Source organism: Rattus norvegicus, chromosome 1 (genome assembly GCF_021556685.1).
Source record: "Rattus norvegicus strain SHRSP/BbbUtx chromosome 1, alternate assembly SHRSP_T2T, whole genome shotgun sequence".
NCBI lineage: Eukaryota > Metazoa > Chordata > Mammalia > Rodentia > Muridae > Rattus > Rattus norvegicus.
In genome coordinates this window covers 89,031,793-89,045,418 of record NC_141534.1, presented here as the reverse complement: position 1 = coordinate 89,045,418, position 13,626 = coordinate 89,031,793, and the positions used below count along the sequence as shown (strand labels likewise).

Here is a 13,626-nt window from a genome sequence, read left to right as displayed (position 1 = left end):
CAGCTCCGAAAAAAAGAACCAAAAAAAAAAAAAAGAAGCCTACAGAACTCCAAATAGATTGGACCAGAAAAGAAACACCTCCCGTCACATAATAGTCAAAACACCAAACGCACAAAATAAAGAAAGAATATTAAAAGCAGTAAGGGAAAAAGGTCAAGTAACATATAAAGGCAGACCTATCAGAATCACACCAGACTTCTCGCCAGAAACTATGAAGGCCAGAAGATCCTGGACTGATGTCATACAGACCCTAAGAGAACACAAATGCCAGCCCAGGTTACTGTATCCTGCAAAACTCTCAATTAACATAGATGGAGAAACCAAGATATTCCATGACAAAACTAAATTTACACAATATCTTTCTACAAATCCAGCACTACAAAGGATAATAAATGGTAAAGCCCAACATAAGGAGGCAAGCTATACCCTAGAAGAAGCAAGAAACTAATCGTCTTGGCAACAAAACAAAGAGAATGAAAGCACACAAACATAACCTCACATCCAAATATGAATATAAAGGGAAACAATAATCACTATTCCTTAATATCTCTCAATATCAATGGCCTCAACTCCCCAATAAAAAGACATAGATTAACAAACTGGATACGCAACGAGGACCCTGCATTCTGCTGCCTACAGGAAACACACCTCAGAGACAAAGACAGACATTACCTCAGAGTGAAAGGCTGGAAAACAATTTTCCAAGCAAATGGTCAGAAGAAGCAAGCTGGAGTAGCCATTCTAATATCAAATAAAATCAATTTTCAACTAAAAGTCATCAAAAAAGATAAGGAAGGACACTTCATATTCATCAAAGGAAAAATCCACCAAGATGAACTCTCAATCCTAAATATCTATGCCCCAAATACAAGGGCACCTACATATGTAAAAGAAACCTTACTAAAGCTCAAAACACACATTGCACAATAGTAGTGGGAGATTTCAACACCCCACTCTCATCAATGGACAGATCATGGAAACAGAAATTAAACAGAGATGTAGACAGACTAAGAGAAGTCATGAGCCAAATGGACTTAACGGATATTTATAGAACATTCTATCCTAAAGCAAAAGGATATACCTTCTTCTCAGCTCCTCATGGTACTTTCTCCAAAACTGACCATATAATTGGTCAAAAAACGGGCCTCAACAGGTACAGAAAGATAGAAATAATCCCATGCGTGCTATCGGACCACCACGGCCTAAAACTGGTCTTCAATAACAATCAAGGAAGAATGACCACATATACTTGGAAATTGAACAATGCTCTACTCAATGATAACCTGGTCAAGGAAGAAATAAAGAAAGAAATTAAAAACTTTTTAGAATTTAATGAAAATGAAGATACAACATACCCAAACTTATGGGACACAATGAAAGCTGTGCTAAGAGGAAAACTCATAGCGCTGAGTGCCTGCAGAAAGAAACAGGAAAGAGCATATGTCAGCAGCTTGACAGCACACCCAAAAGCTCTAGAACAAAAAGAAGCAAATACACCCAGGAGGAGTAGAAGGCAGGAAATAATCAAACTCAGAGCTGAAATCAACCAAGTAGAAACAAAAAGGACCATAGAAAGAATCAACAGAACCAAAAGTTGGTTCTTTGAGAAAATCAACAAGATAGATAAACCCTTAGCCAGACTAACGAGAGGACACAGAGAGTGCGTCCAAATTAACAAAATCAGAAATGAAAAGGGAGACATAACAACAGATTCAGAGGAAATTCAAAAAATCATCAGATCTTACTATGAAAACCTATATTCAACAAAACTTGAAAATTCAGGAAATGGACAATTTCCTAGACAGATACCAGGTATCGAAGTTAAATCAGGAACAGATAAACCAGTTAAACAACCCCATAACTCCTAAGGAAATAGAAGCAGTCATTAAAGGTCTCCCAACCAAAAAGAGCCCAGGTCCAGACGGGTTTAGTGCAGAATTCTATCAAACCTTCATAGAAGACCTCATACCAATATTATCCAAACTATTCCACAAAATTGAAACAGATGGATCACTACCGAATACCTTCTACGAAGCCACAATTACTCTTATACCTAAACCACACAAAGACACAACAAAGAAAGAGAACTTCAGACCAATTTCCCTTATGAATATCGACGCAAAAATACTCAACAAAATTCTGGCAAACCGAATCCAAGAGCACATCAAAACAATCATCCACCATGACCAAGTAGGCTTCATCCAAGGCATGCAGGGATGGTTTAATATACGGAAAACCATCAACGTGATCCATTATATAAACAAACTGAAAGAACAAAACCACATGATCATTTCATTAGACGCTGAGAAAGCATTTGACAAAATTCAACAGCCCTTCATGATAAAAGTCCTGGAAAGAATAGGAATTCAAGGCCCATACCTGAACATAGTAAAAGCCATATACAGCAAACCAGTTGCTAACATTAAACTAAATGGAGAGAAACTTGAAGCAATCCCACTAAAATCAGGGACTAGACAAGGCTGCCCACTCTCTCCCTACTTATTCAATATAGTTCTTGAAGTTCTAGCCAGAGCAATCAGACAACAAAAGGAGGTCAAGGGGATACAGATCGGAAAAGAAGAAGTCAAAATATCACTATTTGCAGATGATATGATAGTGTATTTAAGTGATCCCAAAAGTTCCACCAGAGAACTACTAAAGCTGATAAACAACTTCAGCAAAGTGGTTGGGTATAAAATTAACTCAAATAAATCAGTTGCCTTCCTCTATACAAAAGAGAAACAAGCCGAGAAAGAAATTAGGGAAACGACACCCTTCATAATAGACCCAAATAATATAAAGTACCTCGGTGTGACTTTAACAAAGCAAGTAAAAGATCTGTACAATAAGAACTTCAAGACACTGAAGAAGGAAATTGAAGAAGACCTCAGAAGATGGAAAGATCTCCCATGCTCATGGATTGGCAGGATTAATATAGTAAAAATGGCCATTTTACCAAAAGCAATCTACAGATTCAATGCAATCCCCATCAAAATACCAATCCAATTCTTCAAAGAGTTAGACAGAACAATTTGCAAATTCATCTGGAATAACAAAAAACCCAGGATAGCTAGAGCTATCCTCAACAATAAAAGGACTTCAGGGGGAATCACTATCCCTGAACTCAAGCAGTATTACAGAGCAATAGTGATAAAAACTGCATGGTATTGGTACAGAGACAGACAGATAGACCAGTGGAATAGAATTGAAGACCCAGAAATGAACCCACACACCTATGGTCACTTGATTTTTGACAAAGGAGCCAAAACCATCCAATGGAAAAAAGATAGCATTTTCAGCAAATGGTGCTGGTTCAACTGGAGGTCAACATGTAGAAGAATGCAGATCGATCCATGCTTATCACCCTGTACAAAGCTTAAGTCCAAGTGGATCAAGGACCTCCACATCAAACCAGACACACTCAAACTAATAGAAGAAAAACTAGGGAAGCATCTGGAACACATGGGCACTGGAAAAAATTTCCTAAACAAAACACCAATGGCTTACGCTCTAAGATCAAGAATTGACAAATGGGATTTCATAAAACTGCAAAGCTTCTGTAAGGCAAAGGACACTGTGGTTAGGACAAAACGGCAACCAACAGATTGGGAAAAGATCTTTACCAATCCTACAACAGATAGAGGCCTTATATCCAAAATATACAAAGAACTCAAGAAGTTAGACCGCAGGGAAACAAATAACCCTATTAAAAAATGGGGTTCAGAGCTAAACAAAGAATTCACAGCTGAGGAATGCCGAATGGCTGAGAAACACCTAAAGAAATGTTCAACATCTTTAGTCGTAAGGGAAATGCAAATCAAAACAACCCTGAGATTTCACCTCACACCAGTGAGAATGGCTAAGATCAAAAACTCAGGGGACAACAGATGCTGGCGAGGATGTGGAGAAAGAGGAACACTCCTCCATTGTTGGTGGGATTGCAAACTGGTACAACCATTCTGGAAATCAGTCTGGAGGATCCTCAGAAAATTGGACATTGAACTGCCTGAGGATCCAGCTATACCTCTCTTAGGCATATATCCAAAAGATGCCCCAACATATAAAAAAGACACGTGCTCCACTATGTTCATTGCAGCCTTATTTATAATAGCCAGAAACTGGAAAGAACCCAGATGCCCTTCAACAGAGGAATGGATGCAGAAAATGTGGTACATTTACACAATGGAATATTACTCAGCTATCAAAAACAACGACTTTATGAAATTCGTAGGCAAATGGTTGGAACTGGAAAATATCATCCTGAGTGAGCTAACCCAATCACAGAAAGACATACATGGTATGCACTCATTGATAAGTGGCTATTAGCCCAAATGCTCGAATTACCCTAGATGCCTAGAACAAATGAAACTCAAGACAGATGATCAAAATGTGAATGCTTCACTCCTTCTTTAAAAGGGGAACAAGAATACCCTTGGCAGGGAAGAGAGAGGCAAAGATTAAAACAGAGACTGAAGGAACACCCATTCAGAGCCTGCCCCACATGTGGCCCATACATATACAGCCACCCAATTAGACAAGATGGATGAAGCAAAGAAGTGCAGACGGACAGGAGCCGGATGTAGATTGCTCCTGAGAGACACAGCCAGAATACAGCAAATACAGAGGCGAATGCCAGCAGCAAACCACTGAACTGAGAATAGGACCCCCGTTGAAGGAATCAGAGAAAGAACTGGAAGAGCTTGAAGGGGCTCGAGACCCCATATGTACAACAATGCCAAGCAACCAGAGCTTCCAGGGACTAAGCCACTACCTAAAGACTATACATGGACTGACCCTGGACTCTGACCTCATAGGTAGCAATGAATATCCTAGTAAGAGCACCAGTGGAAGGGGAAGCCCTGGGTCCTGCTAAGACTGAACCCCCAGTGAACTAGACTGGTGGGGGGAGGGCGGCAATGGGGAAAGGGTTGGGAGGGGAACACCCATAAGGAAGGGGAGGCGGGAGGGGGATGTTTGCCCGGATACCGGGAAAGGGAATAACACTCGAAATGTATATAAGAAATACTCAAGTTAATAAAAATAAAATTAAATTAAATTAAATTAAAAAAAAGCAAACAACAAAACACACACACACACACACACACACAAAAAAAAAAAAAAAAAAAAAAGAATCCTATCCAGAAGGATTAAAGGTGTGCACGAACTAGCAGCAGAGACCGAGGTGGGGCGGCGGGGGCGGCGGGGGCGGCGAGGGCGGCGGGGGCGGCGGAGGCGGCGGAGGCGGCGGAGGCGGCGGAGGCGGCGGAGGCGGCGGAGGCGGCGGAGGCGGCGGAGGCGGCGGAGGCGGCGGAGGCGGCGGAGGCGGCGGAGGCGGCGGAGGCGGCGGAGGCGGCGGAGGCGGCGGGGGCGTTTTCTCCTCCCTGCTTGACTTCTCTCCCCTTCGCCTGAACCCTCGCACCTGGCTGGGCCAGAGATCTCCGTGGAAAGCCTCCAGTACAAAGGCCAACTGGGGAATACCCAGAAGGAACCCAACCCTCTCAGAGGAGAGGGGGAAGGGAGAGGGACTCTGTGAGAGAGGACCGGGAAGGGGGGGGGGGGGGGCGGCAGCATTTGGGATGTAAATTAATAATTTTAAGTAATAATTAAGAACACCACGGGATGCCTCTTTTGCTGTTGTTGATCAGTAGGGCCCCGTGACCCCCAAACAATACAGGTTCTTGCTCTTGCTTTACTCTCCAGAAATTGATGGGAAAACCCTATTGCTGAAGACACCATATAAGGAGTCAGGGACATGGAGAAATCAAACCAGTCGTCACCTGGAAGCTTCGTCACTACCGACTGGCTTTTACAGTGCTGGAAGGAAGGTGTTGTGTGGGCTACCACGGGAGAAGAGTGAGCATCACTTTTACTCAGTTGTGAGTCCCACCAGCTACAGTGATAACCAGTCAGGCAAGGTATGCCAACCAGTACCATTGTGGCAAGAACGTCATAAGAGTAGCCAGCCATTCTCTGATTGGATTTAAGGCCCACTCCACAAGACAGAACCCATGCCAAGCACCATCATTAGGGCCATGAACCTATTGTTAGACAAGTCACGGGCCATAGGGAAAAAATGTACTACTTCTATTTTCCTAAGGGATTAAAAAAAAGAAGAAGAGGGGCTGGAGAGATGGCTCAGAGGTTAAGAGCACTGACTGCTCTTCCAGAGGTCCTGAGTTCAAATCCCAGCAACCACATGGTGGCTCACAACCATCTGTAATGAGATCAGATGCCCTCTTCTGGTGTGTCAGCAATAGTGTGTTCATATACATAAAATAAATGAATAAATCTTTTTTTAAGATTTATTTTATTATATATAAGTACACTGTAGCTGTCTTCAGACACACCAGAAGAGGGCTTCAGATCCTATTACAGATGGTTGTGAGCCACCATGTGGTTGCTGGGAATTGAACTCAGGACCTCTGGAAGAGCAGTCAGCGCTCTTACCCACTGAGCCATCTCTCCAGCCCAATAAATCTTTTTTAAAAAAAGACTATTAAAAAAAAGAAGAAGAAAAAGAAAACCACGTGTAGGCATACATTTTTCTCAACATGCTTTAATTAAGTGTTCAGCCTCCCCTCTAGCCCACCACCCACCAGAGGTGGTGGAAAAGAAAGGTTATTAGGACACGGGGGAAGTGGACCTGTATAGAAATAGTCCTCCGGGGGCTGGGGATTTAGCTCAGTGGTAGAGCGCTTGCCTAGCAAGCGCAAGGCCCTGGGTTCGGTCCCCAGCTCCGGAAAAAAGAAAAAGAAAAAGAAGAAATAGTCCTCTGGGGCGAGTCTAACCTCCATTGTCAGAATATCAGCAGTTCAGTCCTCTAGCGAAACTCCAATACGAATAGCAGCAGCATTCCAGTCCATTCAGCAGGCAGCACGCAGGAATCGGCAAGGGTAGTTCAGTCCGGAAGAGACTACGACCAGCCTGAGTCCACTGCTAAAGCAGCAAGACGCTGCAAGAACCTCTCAAGTTCTTTGGCAAGTTTCTCTCGGTGATGTCACCACAATCGAACCACAGCAACACAGTGTAAGGTGAAGCAGGGCATGCATGTCGTCCGTGAAGAGTAGCGAGGCCGAGCGAAGTGAACCAATGCTCTGGCTCAGTGTCTGTGGGGCCAGATTTCTATTGCTTCTAACCTTTCACGTCCTTTCATACGTCTGCTTCAGCAAAACGTTCTTTCGCCTGTGTGCCCCAGCAAAACATCACTTGACGTTTCCAAAGAAACCGGTACTTTCCGCTCCACCCACTCCTAACGACTTCTCATTATACCTGTAGACTAACGCGTCTCTCACCACTCTCATCAGACTACGAGCACGGAGAAGGCCTTCACCTACAGAGCCACAGCCTAAGTCTCCTGTAGAAGCTTCCAGATGACCTACCTTCACCAATGAGCTAAGCAGAAGTTCCCCATTTCCCCAACACTGGGTTCGTCCTTGTCCTCATCCCTCAGCCCCGAAACAGTCCTGGCCTCATTGTCGTAGGCCCATGGACCCCCATCCTTCATTCCTGACTCCTCTGTGCAGAACTCCAGTGGCGACTGGACACCCTAGGGTCAGGAAATCCCAACTTTGGCTTCCCCCATCTTAGATTGTGTCTTCCCACCCCTTGAGTGGGAGTGAACACCCCTTCGTGCTTCCCTAAAGCCCAGCACCCAATGGTGGCAGTCAAGCACTCCCCAGTTTTCGCCTTCCTAATGGTGGGGCAGAACATGATCCCACAATGTAGGAGTGAATACCATCAAAATACATTGGATAGCTGGGTGGTGGTGGCACACACCTTTAATTCTAGCATGTGGGAGGCAGAGGAAGGTGCGTCTCTGGGTTCAAGACCAGCCTGGTCTGTAGAGTGAGTTTTCATACAGCCAAGGCTATGCAGAGGAAACCCTGTCTCAAAAAACCAGTGTGTGTGTGTGTGTGTGTGTGTGTGTGTGTGTGTGTTGCATGTGCTTGTGGTGGTGTGAATGTTTGGCTCCTGGGAAATGGCACTGTTAAGAGGTGTGGCCTTATTGGAGTAGATGTGTCCTTGTTGGAGGAAGTGTGTCACTGTGGGGTGGGCTTTGAGGCTCCAGCGCTCAGACTCTTGCCCATTGTGGAATGAGAGTCTGTCCTGGCTGCCTTCAGATCAAGATGCAGAACTCTCAGCTCCTTCTCTAGCATCATGTCTGCCTGGACACTGCCGCAGTTCCTACCATGATGATAATGGACTAAACCTATGAAACTCTAAGCCAGCCTTCCTGATTAAATATTGTCTCTTATAAGAGTTGCCTTGGTCACGGTGTCTCTTCACAGCAACAATAACCTAACACGGGCCATATATAGGTGTGTGTGTGTGTGTGTGTGTGTGTGTGTGTGTGTGTGTAATTCTCAAAGAACTTTTAAATTTTTAATAAGAATGAGGCCTGGAGAGATGGCTCAGTGGTTGAGAGCCCTGGCTGCTCTTCCAGAGGACATGGGTTCGGTCCTCAGCACCTACATTAGGTGACTCGTGACTATGTAACTCCAGCTCAAGGGCTCCAATGGCCTCTCCTAGACTCCTGTATGCACAAGTGCACACTTCATACACATAATTTAAAACCAAGCTTTTGTCCAAAATCATGCCCTTTGTTATGAATTACGACTATAATCCTAGCATTCGGAAGATGAGAAAGGAGCTTCAGGAGTTCAAGGCCCACATGAACTGCCTGAGACTCATAAAACAATAAATGAAGCTAAGGATGTGGTTCAGTTGACCGAATGCTTGCCTAGTGTGCACAAAGCCCTGGGTTTGACTCTCAGTTTGGCATGAAACCTGGCATGGTTGTGTTCACCTGTAATCCCACCACTTGGGAGGTAGAGGCAGGAGGATCACGAACTTAAAGCCATCCTCAGCTACACAGCACGTCTGGAGCCAGCCTGGGCTACATGAGACTCTTCTTTAATTTTTAATTTATTGTTTAAACTTTTATTAATTATTTGAGAATTCATGCAATGTGTTTGCCTACAGGCCATCTGATGAGGACATGGTCTCAATGGAGAGTCTTTCTTCCCAGATGACCCTAGCCTATAGTAAGTTGACAAAAAAAGACCAAGGGCTAGACAACAAACACTGCGTAATACCTTTCTATCCTTGGGCATCAGTGGGTTTGGGCCTCCAAGGATGGCTGAAGTCAGTTCCCTGCGGTTTCTAAGAAATGATTGCACGACCTCCTGTGAGAAACAGATCTACAGAGCTCATCTGTGAAGTCTGTGCCCAGGTGGGACCACCCTGGCTGCAGTGCTCTAAAATGAACCTCTTTTTCATTTTCTCCATTTTTTTTAGTATTTTTTAATTCACTTTACATTCCAATCGATGCACCCATCCTCCCTTACACTGTCTCTCTCCCATGTTCCCTCCACTTCTCCTCTGAGAGGTTGGAGCCCCCCATCTCCTCCACCCTGGCACATCAAGTCCCTGCAGGGCTCTCCTCTCCCACTAAGGCCAGACAAGCTGGTTAGAACATATCCCACAGACAGGCAACAGCTTAAGCAATAAAGAAAACACAAACTGAAATAAGCTTTTCGATGCCAATGGGTGAGAAAACAAAACAGAACATAAGAAGCTGATGATCAAAGCAGGAGACTGTGAAAGACAAACCGTACTTAAACAAGCAATTTAAACAAGCAAACATCGTCCGCCGTTCTGTTAGAATGAATGGCAGCGGGACAGTGGAGCAAACCGTTTGTGAAATACGCTTTAGTGGTTACCTCTTTGACACTTTCATGCATATGTACGATGTATTCTGGTTATCCTCTCCCTCACCCTTTATCTCCTTCCCATCCCTCCCAAACCCCTGACCCTTTCTCAGATTTAGGACCTTAGGTTTTGTTCTGTGACTCGTTCTATTTAACCAAGGCCGTCGGTATGACCATTGGGTGGAAATCATCCTCTGGAGTCTGGAGGGGTCCATGATTGCAATGACACGACATGACCAGTAGATGGCATTTCACATTTTACAGTCCTTCCGTTCTTCCTTAAGTTCTTTCCAATGCTGCAGGGTTTCCAGGGTCTTGTGGTGGAGTACTAATACCTCGTCTAAGGCGGAACACTCCAACATCCCTTATTCTCAGCAGTCTGTGCACCAACGAGTCTCTTCATCGTCGTGCTGGCTAGTTTTACGTCACAAAACTAGCGTTATCTGAAAAGAGGAAAGCTCGGTTGAGAAAAGGCCTCCATAAGATCAGGCCGTAGGGCATTTTCTTAATTAGTGACTGGTGGGGGAGGGGTCATTGGGGTGGTGACATCCCTGGGTAGGTAATTCAGGGTTCTGTAAGCCAGCTGAGCAAGCCATGGGGCACATGACCGTAAGCAGCGCCCCTCCATGGCTTCTGCATCAGCTCCTGTGCCTCCAGGTTCCTGCCGTTTTGAGTTCCTGCCCTGACTCCCCTCAGTGATTGCTTACCTAGAAGCAAGAACTTTCCTCCCCAACTTGCTATGGTCATGATGTCTCATCACAGTAATAGTAACCTTAACTCCGACGAACATTCACTGGAAACAGAGGCCAACAAACCCAATTTAAGGGCGCCCAGCAACTGGATGACAGCGACATGTACTGTTGGCTTCTGGTTACCTTAGGAAAGTGTCCTTCCTGAGAGTTGCACGTGAAAGCATTCAGAAGTTGGTGAACCAGGTCAGCTGGTGAGCGGCCTGACACGAAGTCTGAAGGGGTGAGTTGGCTCCCTGGGCCCCACCCAGTGGAAGGAAAGAACCAACTTCTGAAAGTTATTCTCTGACCTCTATCCATGTGTTGGGATATGCAAGCATGCATGCTTTCCTGTATACCTGTATATGTGTGAGAGTGCATGCGTGTGTGTAAAGGGAAATGAATAAATGCATAAAATGTATTTTTTTCAGCAAGGCATGATAGTGTGTACCTTTAATCCCAGGCCAGCCTGGTTTACAGAACAAGTTCCAGGACAGCCAGGACTACACAGTGACACTGTCTCAAAAATTTAAAAAAAAAAACAAAAAAAAAAAAACAAAAAAAAAAAAAAACAGAATCAAGATGGTGTTTACCAGCTCTTCTCAAAGGGTTCAGACAGAGGATGACAAGGACAACACCCTCAGAGAGAACTGTGAAGCTAATTACAATGACAAGAAAGGCTGAAAAGACTTCCTTTTTTAAGTTTTTTATTTTAATATATGCAAGTACACTGTCGCTGTCTTCAGACACACCAGACGAGGGCATCAGATCTCACTATAGATGGTTGTGAGCCACCATGTGGTTGCTGGGATTTGAACTCACAACCTCTGGGAGAGAGCAGTCAGTGCTCTTAACCACTGAGCCATCTCTCCAGCCCAAGACTTCTTAACATATAACAACAAATTTACTAAAATGTAAAATGAACCGAGGTGTGAAGGTGCATGACCATAATCCTAGCATTCAGGAGGCAGGAATTGGGGGATCAAGAGTTACAGGCCACACTGGGCTTTATTCTCTCTGTCTGTCTGTCTGTCTGTCTGTCTGTCTGTCTCTCTCTCTCTCTCTCTCTCTCACACACACACACACACACACACACACACACACACACACACACACACCGGCTGGAAAAGCTGGAGGTTAGGAGCACTGGCTGCTCTTGCTGAGGACCCAGGTTCAGTTCCAGCACTCACAGTCTTTTGTAACTCCAGCTGCAGAAGACCCGTCATGCTCTCCTGACTTCAACAACTTCAACGTTCTACGCAAACGTCCATGCAGGCCAAACACCCATAGACACAGAATAAAAATATTCATTTCAAAGGAAAATTGGAGAAATTTTAAATCCATCTACCTTTATTTTATATGCATTGGTGCTTTGCCTGCACGTACATCTATGTGAGAGAGTCAGGTCTCAGAGTTATGGACGGTTGTGAGCCCTGTGAGTGCACGGATTTGAACCTGGGTCCTCTGGAAGAGCAGTCAGTGCCCTTAACCACTGAGCCATCTCTCCCGCCCCAAACTAAAATTTTTAAATTACATTTATTTGCATGTGTGTATGAGACAGACAGGCAGACAGACAGACAAATGAACGACAGAGAGATCATATGTAAAAGTCAGAAGACAAATTGCAGGAGTCTGTTCTCTCTTTCAACCTTAATTGTAGTGCTAAGTGTCAAGCGCTTTGCCATCTGGGCTATCTCTCCAGAGCACCCCCACAAAAATCTTAAAATATAAAATCAGTATGTTGCCGATGTGAAGTCACCTGCACGCAATTACTCACAACCAACTAGGCAGGCACAGGCGTCAGCAGAGCCATCCCAACTCCGACCACAAGAGGGCACACCAGGCTTAGTTAAAACGCCATTACCTGCGGGTTTGGCTTCCCCAAACTCCTTCACATCTCTTCAAAATATGGAGCACTCCTAAAATAGGCCATATAAGATGCAGAAGTTGGGCATTGTGACCCACTTCCTGACTTAAGGGTCAAAGGCAGGAAGATCCGGAGTCCAGTGGGGAGGGGACATCGAATGACCCTTTGACAAGGGTGGCATAGAAGGTATCCTGCATATCAGATATTTACATTATGATTCATAACAGTAGCAGAATTACAGTTATGAAGTAGCAATGAAAATAATTTTAAGATTGGGAATCACCACGAGTGAGGAGGAGCTGAATTAGAGGGTCACAGCATTAGGAGGGGTGATGAGAGCCACTGGCCTACGATTTAGTGAGTTCAAGGCCAGCCTGGGCCAAAGTGATACACACACACACACACACGCGCGCGCGCGCGCGCAAGCTTAAACAGAGATGCAGATGTCCTGCACGGTAGACCATGCTGTTCCCCAGTCATGGGGTTTTTAATGAAATTCCCATGCCAAGTGCAGGATACCTCCCTAGGAGCTTCGGGGCCCCGAAAAGCTCCAGACGTGATAGAGACTTTTCATTAGCCACCCAGGAGAACTAGACAGTAAGACCCTGCTGCAGAAGACACAAGGAAACCAAGCTGGAAGTGATCTGGACACTTCCCTCCTGCTGAGTAGAGTTCACAACACCAAGGGCAGGTGATGAGCAGGATGCTGAGGGGATCGTCATCAGTGATCTCACCTAGCTATGGGCCCTGCTTGCTGTGATGCTGGCCCACAAGGCAAAGTACATGCAGCCCTGTGGTAGTGCCATGAACGTTCCAGGTGTAACCAACGGCTTTCTCCTTGGAGCTGAGGCCCAATCCACACCACGGGATTCACACCTGGTCCTATAATCCCAGTCAGAAACATATGCGCAAATCTACTACTGCTGGTCTCCCAGATAAACATGTAGTGGAACTGCCTTCTAAATGTTTCTGTTTATACCACAGACTAATGCAGCTCTCCGCCCTGGCTGGATACGTCTCTTCTCGAAGCAGGCAACGGTTAAAGCAGAAACTCATGAATGGCCAAATATCCGAGAATAAGGGGAGAGTTTAAACGAGACATCTCTGTCACCAAAGGAAAGGGGATGACGAAAGACTGTAAGAACCAGAAGACAGGGGTTGGGGATTTAGCTCAGTGGTAGAGCACTTGCCCAGCAAGCGCAAGGCCCTGGGTTCGGTCCCCAGCTCTGGAAAAAAGAAAAAAAGAAAAAAAAAATAGAACAAGAACCAGAAGACAGGAAGGAGAGCCCCCAAAATGCTGTTTTCTAGATAGGACGCGGCC

General features: G+C 45.0%; 1 protein-coding gene across 1 annotated transcript in view; it reads right to left on the bottom strand.

The window, feature by feature from the left end:
- The window catches only part of Cgm4 (carcinoembryonic antigen gene family 4), a 29,149-nt gene extending 21,945 nt beyond the window's left edge, over positions 1-7,204 (bottom strand). Inside the window, exon 1 of the mRNA XM_087612579.1 lies at positions 6,789-7,204. The gene's annotated coding sequence lies outside the window, so the exon portion shown is untranslated. The remainder of the gene's footprint in view (positions 1-6,788) is intronic.
- Positions 7,205-13,626: the final 6,422 nt, after the last annotated feature.